We start from the raw sequence: 18,103 nt of genomic DNA on the forward strand, positions 1-18,103 counted from the left end.
TGACAGAACTGGGTTCAAACAGTCACTTTCTCTGCACATAACTCTGCACATGCCCACACACCCTTACCTTACCGCATTCCTTTCCGAGGCCAAATGACCTTGGAGACTTTCAGTAATAGTCAGAATCTCTAGATTCCCTCTTTCCCATCATTAAGCTCAGTACTTCTAAGCTCACTACATCAGAACACATTTAAAACCAAAACTACATCTAAAATATAATCAGCCTAAAATAAAAATAATAAAAACTCATGGCAGAGGGAACCTGTCTAGTGGAACCTACCTAGGGGATCCTGACACTCTGGCAAAATGCTCCAACGTGTCAGAAGGATAGGCACAAAGGGCATGAAGTTACAATGATGAAAAACCTGCTTAAGTTTTCCTCCCCTTTAATAGTAAGTGTGGTGCTACTGATAAAAAAGCCATTTCATTGCCTCCCTTCGGATTTTCCACACCCCACCACTTCTCATAAGTAGAAATGTATTCCATGTAAACATACAATCTCATCTACAGCTTCACAACACCAGTCTTATAAAAGGTGACTTCTCAAGTTCTATTACTTGTTTTTTCTCCCCTTCCTTTGCGGATTGAAGGTGTATGAAAGAAAAGACAGGTAGAACCACCTGGTCTGATTATTTAATTCAATAATTTTTATTTTGCATTCCAAGAGGGCTGAGCAGATTGGCCAGGAAACCTGGGTCAGTCCCTGAGGCTGGTGAGGGGACAGGGAGGTGTTTACATCTATCCTTGCATCATGGACCTGGTACCTCCATGTGCCCCTTATATCTGTCTTCCAGTATCTTGCAAAAACCAGTCTTGCAGCACTAACCATGAGGCTGTACATACGGGCGGGGAAACACCACCCCTCTTTGCTGCGCAGCATTGTCGCAGCAACCAAACAGTGCGGGAATGCTGCGCAGTAAAAAAAGAGCCACCTAGAGCACTTCCTGTAAGAGACATGTGGGCACTCAGATGCCCATACATCATCTATACGCCCCCTGTGTGGACAGTGCCGATCAATAATGGCACTCCCCGCACATCCTAGGGGTCGGGAACGTGTGGTTGTTGCCGGTCCTGAGTCCTACTATCGCTGCCAGGACACCACTTACTGGCAGTGTGTACTGGGCCCATATAACTTATTAAAGTTCTATGCTCTTTTCCCCTCCTATCATCTAAAATTAACCATATTTGGTGAATGTAATTCCAGCCTTCTAGCTACATTAAAGATCTTCTGTGCCCATCTATTTAACCTAACTAATATTTTTTGGCTTTTTGATGACTCAAGAAAAACACACATCAAGATGTATAAAACAATTAAACTATGTGCAGCTATTATATACACATGTGATAAAAAAACTTGCAAGGAATATTTTGTTCTATGTGTAACTCAAGTTTAGTGGAGGGATACTTTATAAATGTATTATAAACAAAATAATGTACAGAAGAGACAATTTCCCAAATTCATGGTTGTAGAAATAGTAGGCAGGCATCACTAAATGTTATCTTTTTGGTGAAAAGGAAAAGAAAACTACCCATAAGATGCAATGCTGAAGAAAAAAGCAAGGAGAAAGAGTAAGAAAATGCAATTTTAAAAGAGCTAAAAATCAAAGAACAAAAATGGAGAAATGGAAGAGATAAAAATTTAAAATATGAAATGCTACAACAACTTAGAAATAGAAATTACAGATAGTTAAGCAAAGGCACTTTGAAGCTGGAAATAAGCCAGCTAAATGATTGGCTAATAAATTAAGAAAGGAGAAAAGTAAAAAATTGATCACAATAATGTGATATTAGGATCGAATATTCACAGACCAAAAAGAAATTAAAAGATTTTTGTTAATTATTTTGAGAATTTAAACATAAATAAGACAGAAGAAAAAAAATAAAGCAAAAAATAAATGATTCTTAGATAAACAAAATGTAATAAAGTTGACTGAGGAACAGAAAATAATGTTGAATCAAAATTTTACTACAAAAGAGATTTCAGAGGCAATTAAAAGGATCAATACAGGGAAAGCATGAGGGCCAGATGGCTTTCCAGCTATCTACTATAACAAAGTGGAAAAAGCACTGTTATACCATTAAAGGACATGTTGAATGATATTAAAAAGAATGGAATCCCAGAATCCTGGAAGGACACCTACATCACATTAATACCAGAACAGAATAGAGTGGCACTATTACTTCTCTTGATCTAGACACTATACTTTTATTGACGCAACCTAAAATCGCATTGGCCTTTTAAGCTGCCGCATCGCACTGTTGACCCATGTTCAACTTGTGGTCTACTTGGACTACTAGATCCCTTTCACATATAGTCTCCTTAAGCCAGGTGTCCTCCATCCTATATCTATTCATTTCATTTTTCTGCCCTAATGGACCTCTGGCATGGGAAGAGTTGCACCTCAAATCAGCTGTCAAAAACATTTTCACAACAGTCTCAAAAATTTGATCAGGAGGCTTTATACTGAAATATGTGGGCAAAGGAGAGAGTGTTCTGGAGAGCAGGAGTTTATCAAGGACTAGAGATAATAACTGTTAGAGAGTTAGAGAGAGAACAAGGAAAATAGTGCAAGGATCCAACAATGGGAAGGGGACAAAACTTTACATAGGCAGAAAGGGGGGAGATGACATGATCTTAGATGTTTACACACTAATGCAAAGAGCATGGGAAATAAACAGGATGAACTTAAACTCCTAGCACAGCAAACCAAATGTGATATATTAGGCATCACTGAAACCTGGTGGGATTGAGTTGCATGATTGGACTCTAGTAATAGAAGGGCATAACATTTTAAAGAGAAATAGGCCAGACTCTAGTAATAGAGGGGTATAACATTTTAAAGAGAAATAGGTCAAACTGGAAAAGATGAGGATTACCATTATATCTGTGAAGAGATTCAGGTGGAGAGCATCTGGATAAAATTAAAGGGGAAAGAAACAACAGGGATGTTATTGGGAGAGTCTACTACAGACCCCCAAGTAAGACTGATGATGCCTCTCTAGAACCACACACTCAGAAAGGAGAGATGTAGTAGTGATGGGTGACTTCAACTATCCTGATATTTACAGAAGGTCAAACTCAGCCAAGAATTTAAGGTCCAGCATATTCCTCTCTTGTCTGGCAGACAATTTCATTGTCGAAAAGGTGGAATAGGCAACAAGGGGGTCAACTGTTTTAGATCTGATCCAAACCCACAGGGATTGTCCAGTTAATGGGGTGGAAGTGGCAGGACCCTTAGGTGGGAGTGATCATGTTCTTCTGGAAAATTATTGTCCAAAAGTTGGAACAGGCAACAAGTGTGTCAGCTATTTAAATCTGATCCTAATCAACAGGGATGACCTGGTTAATGGGTGCAAGTAGTGGGATCCTCAAGTGGGAGTGATAATGTTCTCCTGGAGTTTCTTATACAGTGGAAACGAGAAGCCAGGCATAGTCAGACACATTCTAAATTTTAGGAAATGGGATTTCAGTATACTTAAGGAAATACTGGGGATGATCCCATGGTCAGGAATAGTAAAAGAGAAGGCAGTTCAGGACGGATGGGAGTTTCTTAAAAGAGAGCTACTGAAGGCAAACTTCCAAACAGTTCCAGTGGGGAGGGAAAATGGGTGGTGTTTCAAGAAACTAGGAGAGATGACTAAAGAACTTTCAACTCAACTAAGTTTAATGGAAAATGGATAAGAAATGGAAAAGGGGAAATCGTCAAAGTAGAATTCAAACCAATTGCTAGCATGTGTAGGAGAAAAGATAAAGCACAGAAAGAGCTCAGGTTTGCTAGAGGGATTAAAAACAATAAAAAGGGCTTTCGGGGATATGTCTGTAGGAAAAGGAAGTGGTGGGGTTATTGCATACAGAAGATGGCAAAATGCTAGCAGGGAACAGAGAAAAGACAGAACTTCTCAACTCTTTTTTAGCTTCACTCTTCTAACAAAAGGAAAAGGGTGCTCAACCTGAAGGATATGAAGCAGAGGATGCAGTAGGGAAAATGCAGCACCAAATGGGTAAATAGATAGTACAGGAATACCTGGTTAATCTAAATCAGTGGTGCCCAAACTGTTCTCTTTAACAGATTTTGGACTTCAGCTCCCAGAATCCTAGACCAAAAAAAAAAGGGGGGGGGGGAAGGACATGTGTCCTGGGCCCAGTTAGCCTGACATCAGTTCCAGGAAAGATTTTAGAGCAGATCAGTAAACAGAGAGCCTGTAAGCATTTAGAAGGGAATGCCATAATCACTAAAAGCCAACATGGGTTTCTCAAAAATCAGTCATGATAGACTAATCTTATCTCTCTCTCTCTTTTGATAGAATTACCAGTTTGATAGATGATGGGAAATGCCGTGGATATAGCATGTCTTGATTTCAGTAAGGCCTTTGACAAGGTCCCCCACAATATTTTTGAAACAAGCTAGCAAAAAGTGGGCTAGACAATGCAACTTTTAGGTGGATTTGTAATTGGTTGAATGACCAAACTCAAATGGTGCTTAGCAATGGCTGCTTTTCATGCTGAAGCGAAGTGACTAGCGTCGTTGGCTTGAGATTCTGTCCTGGGCCCAGTTGTATTCAACATCTTCATCAATTACTTGGATGAAAGAATAGAGGGCATGCTTTTCAAATTTGCAAATGATACCAAATTAGCAGGAGCATCTGATACTCCTGAGGACAGGATTAAAATTCAAAATGACTTTACTAGATTAGATAGATGGGCCAAAACTTACAAAATGAATTTTAACAGCAAGAAATAAGGCACTGCACTTAGGCAGAAAAAATGAAATGCACAGATATAGAATGGGGGACACCTGGCTTGACAACAGGACATGTGAAAGGGATCTAGGAGTCCTAGTAGACCACAAGTTGAACATGAGTTAACCATGTGATTTGGCAGCTAAAAAGGCCAATGTGATTTTGGCTACATCAATAGAAGTAACGTGTCTAAATCACGGGAAGTAATAGTATAAATTTACAGTGCTTTATAAATAAAGGTTAATAATAATAATAATAATAATAATAATATCACTCTATTCTGCTTTGGTCATGCCTCACCTGGAATGCTGTGTCCAATTCTGGGCACCACAATTCAAAAAGGATGTTGACAAGCTGGAGCATATCCACAGGGGGGCAAACAAAATGGTGAAGGGCCTGGAAACCATGCCCTATAAGGAGAGACTTGGGGTGCTCAGGATGTTTAGCCTGCAGAAGAGATGTTAAGAGGTGATATGATAGCCCTGTTTAAATAATTAAAGGGATGTCATATTGAGGATGGAGCAAGCTTGCTTTTTTTTTTTTTTCAGCTCCAGAGAATAGGACCTGGAGCAATGGATTCAAACTACAGGAAAAGAGATTCCGCCTAAACATTAGGAAATACTTTCTAACTGCAAAAGGTATTTGACAGTGGAATATGATACCTTGGAGTGTTGTGAAGAAGGGAAAATGAGAGCAGTCTGTTTTAGAGCCTAGTTCGCATCTCCAATTATTTCTTCTGAAAACCTTTGTTTTATCTCTAAATGTTTATTGCTGCACTTTTTCCCTAATCATTTTTTGCCGAGATTTTTTAGGAGCAGAAATTTAAACTACATATAGCCATTACTAGTTGCTATGTTGGTCCTGTTACATGTTTGGGAGAGATTATAGTTTAAGAGTCCTTGGAATTTTAAACTTGGGAATGTTGTTTTTTAATCGCCCTCTCTTGCTCATTATAGGGGGGGAAAAAATAACGACAGCCATCCTTCTATTGGATCTCCACCTGCATGGAAAATAATACAGTTTCAGATAAATGAACTGTATCACATTAAACAGCGGTCCAGAGGCATTGTTACAATTGAAACTCGTAATAATTATGCATCCTTGGTAACAGATTATTCCCTTTGCTTCGCAACAGTAAGCTCTGCAGTAGAAACTATATCTGGAAGAAATATTACATGCTAACCAGGAGTCCTTAGAAGACAAACTGGGAAGGCTACCAGAGGAAGACAGTGTTCCATTCAAAAAGGATCAATATAATACAGTTGTCCCTCTATATTCGCTAGGGTTAGGGCAGCCTTTCTCAAATAGTGGGGCGGGCCCCCCAGGGGGGGCGCGAGGCGCTGTAAAGGGGGGCGCGAGGCTCTGTTATGCAGAGGTGTACTTATAACAATTTTATAGACAAATGATACTATTTACGCGTGGGGGGCGCGAAATGTTTTCTTCTTCCTAAGGGGGGGCATGACAGAAAATAATTGAGAAGCACTGGGTTAGGGGAACAAGACCCCCGTGAATATGGAAAAACCGCAAATAACAAAACACTGTTTTTACCTGATAGGACACCTCTCTAGGAATCTCTAGGTCCTCCAGTGCAACTCTGTGGTCAATGTCCAACATACACTGACCATAGAATGGCACTGGAGTAGCTACAAATGGTCTTTTAGTGCAACTTTTAGTTAAAGTTGACCACAGAGCTGCACTGAAGGACCTAGACAGTCCTAGAGAGAACATATTAATGAAATCCGTGAATAATCAAAGCCGCAAATATCAAAGCCGCAAATGTGGAGGGATGACTGTACACTTCTATAACAGAATTTATTGCATAACAGTGTTTACTGACAGTACAGATGGTAATACATATTTATGAACAAATTGCTAATATGAACAATAGAATCATAGAGTTGGGAGAGACCACAAGGGCCATCCAGTCCAACCCTCTGCCATTCAGGAAATCACAATGAAAGCATGACCATCCAGCCTCTGTTTAAAGACCTCCAAAGAAGGAGACTCCACCACACTCCAAGGGAGTGTGTTCCATTGTCGAACAGCATTCACTGTCAGGAGTAGGAAGGCAAATCTTATAAGGACCACGGTTGTGGAAAAGGTTTTTTGGAATTATTTAGACATCTCATCTAAATTTCTAAAGAATTACTTAGATAAGGTAAATGCCCTTGGAATTTATTCAGTTTATTGTCAGGAATAATGGGGAAAATTTCTCTCCATAAATGGTAATTGCATATTACAGCTAAATTAGGTTATACTTAACTTTTGCTTAAATAGTCAAAATACAGAAATTTGGTAGCTCCAGAGACCTGATACACTTCTTGAGTGAAATTTTGCAAACTGAGCCTTCATCTGTTGATTTGTTCTGTGTTAATTGGTGTTAGCATATCCAATATACCCTGTGTTGTATTTGAGTTTACCATATTTTCATATCTCGAGACAGGCATGTTCTTAAGAGGTCATGATGACCTTTGAAACATCAGTAAACTTTCTCTTAGAAAGGGCATGTAGGCCTGAAGACATGTGAGGGACCCAGGTGATACCAAGATAAAAGCTAAATGGGCCTGCTAATCATTCTGTCTGCCCTCCAGGCTTTCTGAATATCCTCTTGCACTAGACACAAAGGCAAAGGGGTTGTTCCCACTTAAGATTTGAAACGATTTAAAATACAACGTTTTTAATAAAATCGATTCAAAATAACACTGTTCTTATCCCGCTATCCGAATCGCTTTGTTCATCGTTCCCATCTGGTTATTTAAATCGAAGTTTTTACCTGCAAGCGTTCCTACTTGGCATGAAATCGGTGTTTAAATAAAGCGATTCTTCTCCTTCATACCTTATTTGGAGCTGTCAATCAATAGTACGTCAGAATGACGTAACGTTAATCCGGAATATTTGGAAGCGATTTATCTTTTGGCATCGTTTCCATTTCATTGACTGTTTGTGAATTTAGCGAATTTAGGAAACCCAAGCTCTTTCCAGAGGAACTATGGGATAGGTTTTGCATGACAGCATCCCCTCTTCATGTCTCCCAAAAGACAGCCAGGGAGAATCCCTTCAGAGAGCACAGAGATCAATGGGGGAGGCTTCTGGCAAAGTGAATTTAAGAAACCCAAGCTCTTTCCAGAGGAACTATGGGATAGGTTTTCCATGACAGCATCCCCTCTTCATGTCTCCCAAAAGACAGCCAGGGAGAATCCCTTCAGAGAGCACAGAGATCAATGGGAGAGGCTTCTGGCAAAGCGAAGCTCTTTCCAGAGGAACTATGGGATAGGTTTTGGAGGGCAGCATCCTGTCTCCCAAGACAGCCAGGGAGAATCCCTTCAGAGAGCACAGAGATCAATGGGAGAGGCTTCTGGCAAAAAGCGAAGCTCTTTCCAGAGGAACTATGGGATAGGTTTTGGAGGGCAGCATCCTGTCTCCCAAGACAGCCAGGGAGAATCCCTTCAGAGAGCACAGAGATCAATGGGAGAGGCTTCTGGCAAAGCGAAGCTCTTTCCAGAGGAACTATGGGATAGGTTTTGGAGGGCAGCATCCTGTCTCTCAAGACAGCCAGGGAGAATCCCTTCAGAGAGCACAGAGATCAATGGGAGAGGCTTCTGGCAAAGCGAAGCTCTTTCCAGAGGAACTATGGGATAGGTTTTGGAGGGCAGCATCCTGTCTCCCAAGACAGCCAGGGAGAATCCCTTCAGAGAGCACAGAGATCAATGGGAGAGGCTTCTGGCAAAGCGAAGCTCTTTCCAGAGGAACTATGGGATAGGTTTTGGAGGGCAGCATCCTGTCTCCCAAGACAGCCAGGGAGAATCCCTTCAGAGAGCACAGAGATCAATGGGAGAGGCTTCTGGCAAAGCAAAGCTCTTTCCAGAGGAACTATCGGAGAATCCCTTCAGAGAGCCCAGAGATCAATGAAGGAGGCTGCTGGAAAAGCAGGGAGGGAGCACTCTTCCCAAAGATTCTCTTTCCAGGGTTGGAGGAGAAGGCAGATTCCATTTGAGAAAGGGAGAGAGAAAGGCTCTATCCCCCCCCCCCCATTGATTAGAGCCCTTCCCTGCCTGGGCGAGATCAGATGTCTCCTCGCGAGGAGCCATCCCTTCCCTGCCTCTCCTCTGTTAGAAATGGGCTCTCCCCACACAGAGGGGAGGTTGCAATCCACCGGGGGAAGCCTTGAGCAGGCGGGACTTCAGGTGTTTAAAGCGCTGAAGAGATTAAGCGCCTGTAAACCATTAAAATAAAAAATAAAAATAATCCTTATCTCTTATTGAAAGACCACAGCAGACAAAGGGGTGAGGGAAGCAAAAATGGCGACAGCCAGACGGATGGGGACAGAAAGGGCAACTCCCCCAAGGACAGCCCCATCGCACTCCGCTCCTCCCATCCAGCTAACCCGATTTCAAAGGCTGTCGTTCCTATTTAAATGCTCCGGTTCCTAACTCGAATCAAGGGAAAAACGTAGGTCGGACCCTAGTGTTTTTTTAACACGCGTTAAATGAGGAAAACTCGATTCAAAATTTTATTCCGCTCTACAATTCGATTTGTAGTGGGGACGATTGCGGGTTGCTCTAGAACCGTTCTAGGTTTAAATCGGATCCTAATAGGAACGCCACTCCTTGGATTCGATTCAGAACGCGGGGTTTCACCTAGTGAGAACAACCCCAAAGAGGAGTAAACTGACACTTCCTATCTACTCCCTGTTGTATTCCCAGCCAACTTCCCTATCCATCTATTTTGGGGTTGTCCTGAATCCAATTGATTTTTTGTTTGTTTGTTACTCCAATGTTAGTCCCAAACCTAGCCTTCTCACACATAGCTGGCACCCAATTGGCATTCACATTCTGCCTCCTGACTGTGTGAGCACCAAAAGCCCTTTGCTGTGTTGCCTTCAGATACCAGTCCACTTTCCATGTTTTCTCTGCAGGATAGGTAAAAATCATCCCTCTACAATCCTAAGCCTCCGCTACCCAATTTCCATATCTCAGTTTTGGTTAGCTCTTTATGTTGTTGGTGTTTGAATTACTATTGTATGTTTGATTGCACTCTTGCATATTTGTAAATAAAAATCTTCTTTATTCAACCAACTCGGAGTCCCCCAGCAGTTGGTATAAATGGGTGGAAATGATCCCCAAGGTACCCATGCTCTTGCAAGCTATTAGAGATTTGGCTTGTAAGGATTTTGTGCCTTACTTACAAATGTGTGTTAAGACTCAAAAATCCCCTTCTGTGGAGAACACTTATGTTACTTGTCAGTGATCTGACCAATAGGATTTGAGCCACGTCATAATTCTGTTACAATGCTTGGGATATGCTGGCATCTGCTCTCACTCTCTGCTTGAGTTTCTGTTTGGGAGACTGCTAATGCTGTTATGTTTTCTGTTGCTTACAGTAAAGAAAATTCTTTTGTGAACCTCTGTCTTCCTGGATGTTATTTCTTACAAGGGAATAGACAGAGGTGAGACTTGGTATGGAAAGGAAAGGAGGGGACGTTCTGGGAATGGGAAATGTTTTGATTCAAAAATGAAAGGGTGGCAAGGTGAAAAAAATTAAATTGCTAAACTGCTTTTAACATACACTATAACCAAAAGTGCTTCAGTCCTGACAATAATGTCTGTGAACACTTTTATTTTCTTGAATAAAGCTTTCTGTTTTACTGAAGCTTGTGTCTCTGAACTGATGTGAGCCAGTACATGACAATGTCATAACTCATTTTAGGGGCCTGACTCAATACAGAAATGTATTATGAAAATAGCCATATAATAAGTGAATTGTAAAGGAAGGAGCAGTGGACACAAGGTGAGCTAGAAGCTTCCACTTCCATCAAATGTGGAGCTGAAGAGTCCAATCTAGGGGAAGTTCCTCGGCAGGGGGAGTAGAGATATGCACACTGGTGGGAGCTGCTCCCAACAACTTTGGGACCCCTGGGCTACACTAACCAGGGGTGTCTGGAGGCATTGGTACAAGATGACACCACAGTAACAAATAGAGTGGAATGCACATGTCAAGGAGGAGGGCTTTTGCCTCAAGAGATTTTGAATCAGAGGAAATGGAAGCTGAGCTGAAGCAGTTCCTGGAGGAACTGAAGATCCTGCATGGTTTCAAGGGACAGCAGCTAGCAGGAGGATGGTGGTGGTTGGCAGCCAGATAAGGTGCAGGCCAAACAGCCAAAAGATTGCTGTTTTCCTCATTCAGTTGGTGGGCTTTATGGATGAGTGTGAGCATACCTTCCCATCTCAAGTGGCCAGGGTGAGGTGCATTACAACCCACCTCAAGAGGAAGGTGGTTCAGCCAATGCCCATGCTGAATGACCTGCAAGCTTTCATGATGAACCTACACACACATCTGGAGTACCCTTCCAACAGAAGAAAGCCTTATTACCCTGAGACAGGGTTTGCAATTAGCAGCTGAGTATGCCAAAGAGTTCCAGTGAATGCCAGAAAGGGTGCTCCAGTCCAAGGTTAACAAAATCCAGTTCTTCCAAGATTGTGCCCAGACATTTTTGAATAGGCATTGTTGAGAGACAACCTCAGAACCCTTATGGGATGGGTACTTTTAGCTAGTAAAGAGGGGATAGTCAAGAGATGCTGAAATTTGCCAAACAGCAGCAACAGCTGACAGAGAAAGCAAACAAGGCCACCTCAGATTTCCTTGTCATGATGTGGGGAGTGTGACCAAGACAGAGAGACAGCAGTGCCTGTGTTTAGGGTGTGCCTATAGTGCAGCAATGAGGGATATGTGGGAACCAGGTGTCTAGCACTGGCAGCAGTACTGCAGCCTGATGAATGACTTTCCAACAAAGACTTGAAACTGAGTTATGTGGGGGAGTGAGACAGAATTTTGGAAGGCAAGAGTTCATCAAGGGCTGGAGATAATACACAAACTTTTATAGAGGGAACAAGGCAATTGTAGTAGTGATGATTGGCTTCAACTATTCAGATATCTGCTGGAAGTCAAACTCAGACAAAACATTAAGGTCCAGTAAATTCCTCACTTGCTTGGCAGACAGTTTCATTGCCCCCAAAAGGTGGAGGAGGTGGAGAAAAAAGGTGGAAAAACAAAACAAAACAAAACAAAAGGTGAAAGAGGCAACAAGAGGATGAGCTATTTTAGATCTGATCTTAGCCAACAGGGACGACCTGGTTAATGGGGTGGAAGTGATCAGATCCTTAGGTGGGAATGATCATACTCTCCTGGGGTTTATTATACAGTGCATTCTCAGACATGCATTCTAGACTTTAGGAAAGCTGATTTCAATTATTATTATTATTATTATTATTATTATTATTATTATTTGTATCCTACCTCTCCCTGTATTGGATCGAGGCAGGTAACAATAAACATAAGAACAATAAAAATAAAACACAACAAACCACAAGTAAAAGCATAGGAAAACATATAAAATCCAATTCCCTATCTCCCTCCCACCTTAAAATACCATTAAAAACGACAATTCCCAACTGGAGAGTGAACATTCTGAGGAGGTCAATTTGGGAATGCCTGCCGGAAGAGATCCGTTTTTATTGCCTTCTTAAAGGCCTCCAAAGATGTTATATGGCGGATCTCCTCCAGCAGGTCATTCCAGATTTTTGGAGCAGCAACAGAAAACATCCTCTGGGAAGTTGTTACCAGTCTGGCTTTCTTAGATTGCAAGAGATTCTTCCCAGAGGACCTGAGAGTGCGGGAAGGATTGTAAGAAATAAACTTAGGAAAATACTGGGGGTGATCCTGTTGTCAGGATTAGTAAAAGAGAAAGGAGGTCAGGCAGGATCAGAGTTTCTCAAAAGGGAGATACTGAAAACACAATTTAAAATCATTCCAATGACAGGGAGAAATGGAAGGTATTGTAAGAAAGCAGGATGGGTGGCTAAAGAACTTTCAACTGATCTCAGTTTTAAATGGGACATAAATAAGAAATGGAAAAACGTGGACTCCCCAATGAAGAATGAAAAAACGAACAGCTAGCACATGTAGGGGAAAAGTCAGAAAAGCTAAAGCACAGTATGAGCTCAGACTTGCTAGAGAGATTAAGAACAATAAAAAGTGCTTTGGGGGGTATGTCTGTAGCAAAAGGAGGAAGAAGGAAATGGTAGGGCCACTGCATGGAAAAGATGGCAAAATGCTAACAGGGGACAGAGAGAAGGCAGAACTATCAACACTTTCTTTATATCAGTCTTCCCACAAAACAAAAAGGGTGCTCAACCTGAGAAAAATGGAGCAGAGGACAGAATAGGGGAAATTCAACACAATATAAATAAAGAGATAGTACAGGAATACTTGGTAAATCTAAATGAATGTAAGTCTCCGGGACCAGACAAACTATATCCAAGAGTATTAAGAGAACTAGCTAATGTAATATCGGAGCCATTGGCAATAATCTTTGAGAACTTCTGGAGAACAGAAGTGCCAGCAGACTGGAGGAGGGCAAAGGTTCCCATCTTCAAAAAGGGGGGGGGGGGGAAAAAAAGGGGGGGGGGACAATTATCGTCCCAAGTTATCTGACATCAATACCAGGAAAGATTCTAGAGCAGATAATTAAACAAAAAGTCTGTAAACATTTGGGAGGGAATGCCATAATCAAAAAAGTCAACATGGGTTTCTGAGAAAGAAGTCATGCCAGACCAATCTGATTTCTTTTTTGATAAAATTACCAGCTTGGTAGATGAAGGGAACACTGTGGATATTTTATATCTTGATTTCAGTAAGGCCTTTGACAAAGTCCCCCATGATATTCTTTAAAACAAATTAGTAAAATGTGGGCTAGGCAATGCAACGGTTAGGTGGATTTCTAATTGATTGACCAGCTGAACCCATAGGGTGCTCCTCTTCATCCTGGAGAGAAATGACCTGTAGGGTGCCACAGGGTTCTGCCCTGGGCCCAGTGTTATTCAACATCTTTATCAATGTCTTGAGTAAAAGAATAAGGGGCATGCTTATCAAATTTGCAGATGACACCAAAATAGGAGGAGTGGCTAATACCCTAGAGGAGAGGATCAAAATTCAAAATGACCTTAACCCATTTGGCTTAACAAGATTACATATGAAAGGAATTTAGGAGTCCTAATAGCCCACAGGTTGAACATGAGACAACAGTGTGATGTGGCAGCTAAAAAGGCCAATGTGCTTCTAGGCTGCATCAACAGAAGTATAGTGTCTAGATCAATGGAAGTAATAGTGCCACTCTATTCTGCTTTGGTCGGGCCTCACCTGGAATACTGTGTCCAGTTCTGAGCACCACAGTTCAAAAGGGATGTTGACAAGCTGGAGTGTGTCCAGATGAGGGCAACTAAAATAGTGAAGGGTCTGGAAACCATGCCTTGTGAGGAGCGACTTTGGGAGCTGTTTATGTTTAGTCTGGAGAAGAAAAGTTTAAGAGATGATGTATAAATATTTGAAGGGGTGTCATATTGAGGAGGGAGCAAGCTTGTTTCCTGCTGCTCCAGATAATAGGACCCGGAACAATGGATGCAACTACAGGAAAAGAGATTCCACCTCAACATTAGGAAGAACTTCTTGACAGTAAGAGCTGTTCGACATTGGAACACACTCTCTCTGAGTGTGATGGAATCTCCTTTCTTGGAAGTCTTTCAGCAGAGACTCGATGGCCCTTTGTTGGGGGTGGTTTGATAGTCAGTTCCTGAATGGCAGTAGGTTGGACGTGATGGCCCTTGTGGTTTCTTGCAACTCATGACCCTATGAAATCGGAAGACGACTAAGATGTGGAATAACTGCTATGAAGGTATAAGATAAGCTCTTCAAGTGCAGATATATCAGCAATACCAAAGTCAGAATCATCCATACCATATTTTCGAGTGCTATGTAATGTTGTGAAAGAAAACTGACAGGAAAAAATGAATGTGGTGCTGAAGGAGAGTTGTACAGATATCAGAGACTGTTAAAACAATAAATAAATGAAGCAGGTCCAACAGGTCCTGAGATGAAAATGCACCTACATAGTCCATAGGCTATGTTGCGTTTGCTAAAATGTATCTGCTCCAATGTCCCCAAGCTACAGAAAGCAGGGAGAAATCTTCTGCCAAAGCTAATGCAACTGTATTCAAACTGAGAGCTCGCAACAGAATCTGTGCAGCCAGATCACTCTGAAAGGATAAGCTCATCTGACTGGAAAGCCACTGTCAGACAAAAGTAAATGTCTGGGTGTTGCACCCAGTAGCTTCCTGCTGCTGTTAAAAAAGCACCCTATGCCTTGCTTACTTACTCTCTATGCCTACTTACTCAATGTTTTCATGTTTGACTTATACACAATTATATACAATAATGAATTACAAAGAACAAAAATACTTGCAAATAAATTCCTTCTTTCTATAGCAAAAATATTTAGATTTTTAAAAGCAACTTTTGATTTCTTTTGGGAACTGGGAAAATTGTTACATTTAACATTCTAACTATAAGAATAACAAAGCTTTGGAGGGTTGGGACTATAACCAAGTACTTACTAAATTATTAATTTCATAAAATCTGAATGTTACAAGTTGCTGGTTTGTAGTATAAAATAGACCTTCCTGTGTGTTACCCCAACCTCTGCAACTGGGCATGAGACAGAATAAAAGGGGGGACTGCCACATTATGACATCAAAAATGGGAAGACTCGTGTGCAGAAAGAGGGAATGCTTAAGAAGGAGCTTCTTGTACATGAGATTGGGACCCTGTATACACCAATAAGTTAGCTCCCCAAATGCCTATGCTTAGAGGTCAAGCAGATGCCCCCAAATTTCATGTTAAATTTGAGCTACAAAATATGGCAGAGTGAGAAGGCAAGTGAGGGAAAGGTGCACTCAGAAAGATTCACAAGTGACAGATAGCTGGCTTATTTAAAATACACATGTATCTTAGATACATGTTGTACTCTGGAACTGAGGATGAGATGGGGATAATTATAAGATCTTCAAGACTGTGTTCATCTTTTGCATCCTTAAATGGAAATATGTTCCATACAGTTCAGTTTCTCCCAAGTGCATATGATTGCATCATAAATTACCATAGTCTAGATGTGCACATCAAAAGCTCAATCTCTTTGTTTTAAAGAAAGATGATTGGCTGGCCACAGTTTAGAATTTCTTTATAGTTCTTATGAAAAAAAAAGAAAAAAGAAAGACACTACAAATGCTGTTAAAGTGAATTTACAAACAAATACACATTGCCTTTATAATTTGTTTTAAATTCTCCCTCCCCTCAGGAAGCACATCCGCAACTAAGTAATATAGCAGTTCTATCATCATGTTCCATGAGTTGGCTTAAATAATATCCTGTTAGAAGATGCTGTGTCTCAAAGAGAAAAAGGGGGTGGCCCACACTGCCTCATCACGACAGGAAACCATTTATGCATTTCAACACACAAAGGACAGAGGAAGTGGGAACAGACTAACAGAAATGTTTGAACAACTATGCTCCTCCTAATACATTTTGTTTCTGAATTATCTGTCATGAAACATTATCCTGCTTAATTTTTGTTCAGCTAATATACTTTAAGAAAACAAAAAACTTACCTTTTTCACTTTTTGGAAGAAAAACCATGTGTTTGTAGATCTCTGTTGTGCAGCTGCATAAACAGCTCTGCCTGCTCCTGAGTGCTAAACTGATTATCTCAGGCTGGATACATGCACAGACACTGAAGAGGAAGAAAAAGTGAACAAGAGCCGGACAGAGCAATTCTCAAATATTGCCCAGTTAACATGTGATTTAAACAGGTAGACAAGAAGCTGTGGGTGGGACAGAAGCTAGTCTAACCAGTTCTACCTCCTCTTTTTCCATGCGTGCAGTTTTGTCTATGTACATAAGTGGTTTTGTTTTAGATTAGTTTCATTTTATATGTTGTTGTACTGATATTCTAGTAATAGTTGTTAAGCCATGCAAGTATGTATCAGGATGTGTGGTCTTCCAGCCACATCACACACATATTTAGGTACAACTGTAAAATCTAATCTATTTATTCCTAATAGAAAAAACTCTCTGGGTAACCCTGGGCAAGTCACACTCTCTCAGCCACAGAGGGTGGCAAGAGCAAACACCCTCTGAACAAAACTTGCCAAGAAAGCAGGGTCACCATAAATAAAAAAATGACTTGAAGGGAAACAACAACAACAAATGCATCTAAAATTGTAATGTGTGAATGACACAGAAATTTTGGGAACCCATAGACCATACAGGAAAAGTCAGGATATTATAGCACCAAGCTAAACATGGGGGTGCTCCTAGATCCGTCACTTCAGATGATAAACAGGTAAACATGAGGGTCAGGAGCGCCTGTTATCAGCTTCGGCTGATATGCCAGCTGCGCCCTTTCCTGGAAGTAAGGGACCTAGAAACTGTAGTATATTCACTGGTAACCTCACGACTCGATTTCTGCAACGTGCTCTACATGGGGCTACCCTTGTACCTAGCCCGAAAATTTCAATTAGTACAAAACATGGCAGCCAGGAGTGACCATATTAAACCTATCTTGAAATCAGTCCATTGGCTGTCTATTAGTTTCCAGGCTCAGTTCAAAGTGAGACTACATGTGAAAGGGAGCATTTTAGTCACCCTCCTTTGGACATGCTCTAGTTTCTCCACATCTTTTTTGAATTGTAGTGCCCAGACCTGGACACAATATTCCAGGTGGGGCCTGACCAGAGCAGAATAGAGTGGTACTATTACCTCTCTTGATCTAAGCACTATACTTTTATTGATGCAGCCTAAAACTGCATTGGCCTTTTTAGCTGCCACATCGCATCCTATATCTGTGCATTTTATTTTTCTGCCCTAAGTGCAGTACCTTACATTTCTCTGTGTTGAATTTCATTTTGTTAGCTTTGGCCCAGCTTTCTAGTCCATTCAGGTCATTTTGAATTTTGAACCCGTCTTCTGGAGTATTAGCTATTCCTCCTAATTTGGTGTCATCTGAAAATTTGATAAGTATGCCCCCAATCCTGTCATCCAGGTCATTGATAAAGATGTTGAATAATACTGTGCCCAGGACAGAGCCTTGTGGGACCCCACTGGTCACTTCTCTTCAGGATGAAAAGGAGCCATTGTTGAGCACCCTTTGGGTTCGGCCAGTCAACCAATTACAAATCCATATAACAGTTACCTTCTCTAGCCCACTTTTTACAAGCTTCTTTGCAAGAATATCATGGGAAACCTTGTCAAAGGCCTTACTGAAATCAAGATATACTATATCCACAACATTCCCTTCATCTACCAAGCTGGTAATTTTATCAAAGAAAGAGATCAGATTTGTCTGGCATGATTTGTTTCTCTGAAATCCATGTTGACCTAGAGGAAAGGCTTCTCATTAACTGCTGGAACAAAGGAAAAGTTGAAGGAGGTATCTTTCCATAAAGGAAAGATCATTTTTTCAGAGATCATTTTTTTC

At 41.1% G+C, this 18,103-nt stretch overlaps 1 protein-coding gene across 5 annotated transcripts in view; it reads right to left on the reverse strand.

Moving 5' to 3' along the window:
- Nucleotides 1-16,615, reverse strand: part of LOC149312532 (EF-hand calcium-binding domain-containing protein 4B-like) — a 115,276-nt gene extending 98,661 nt beyond the window's left edge. For all 5 annotated transcript variants that reach the window (XR_016281263.1, XR_016281264.1, XM_089524806.1 and 2 more), the window contains exon 1: nt 16,236-16,615. The gene's annotated coding sequence lies outside the window, so the exon portion shown is untranslated. The remainder of the gene's footprint in view (nt 1-16,235) is intronic.
- Nucleotides 16,616-18,103: the final 1,488 nt, after the last annotated feature.

This window comes from Sceloporus occidentalis, unplaced genomic scaffold (genome assembly GCF_023333645.1).
Source record: "Sceloporus occidentalis isolate IW3139 unplaced genomic scaffold, rSceOcc1.0.p SCAF_5, whole genome shotgun sequence".
Lineage (NCBI taxonomy): Eukaryota > Metazoa > Chordata > Lepidosauria > Squamata > Phrynosomatidae > Sceloporus > Sceloporus occidentalis.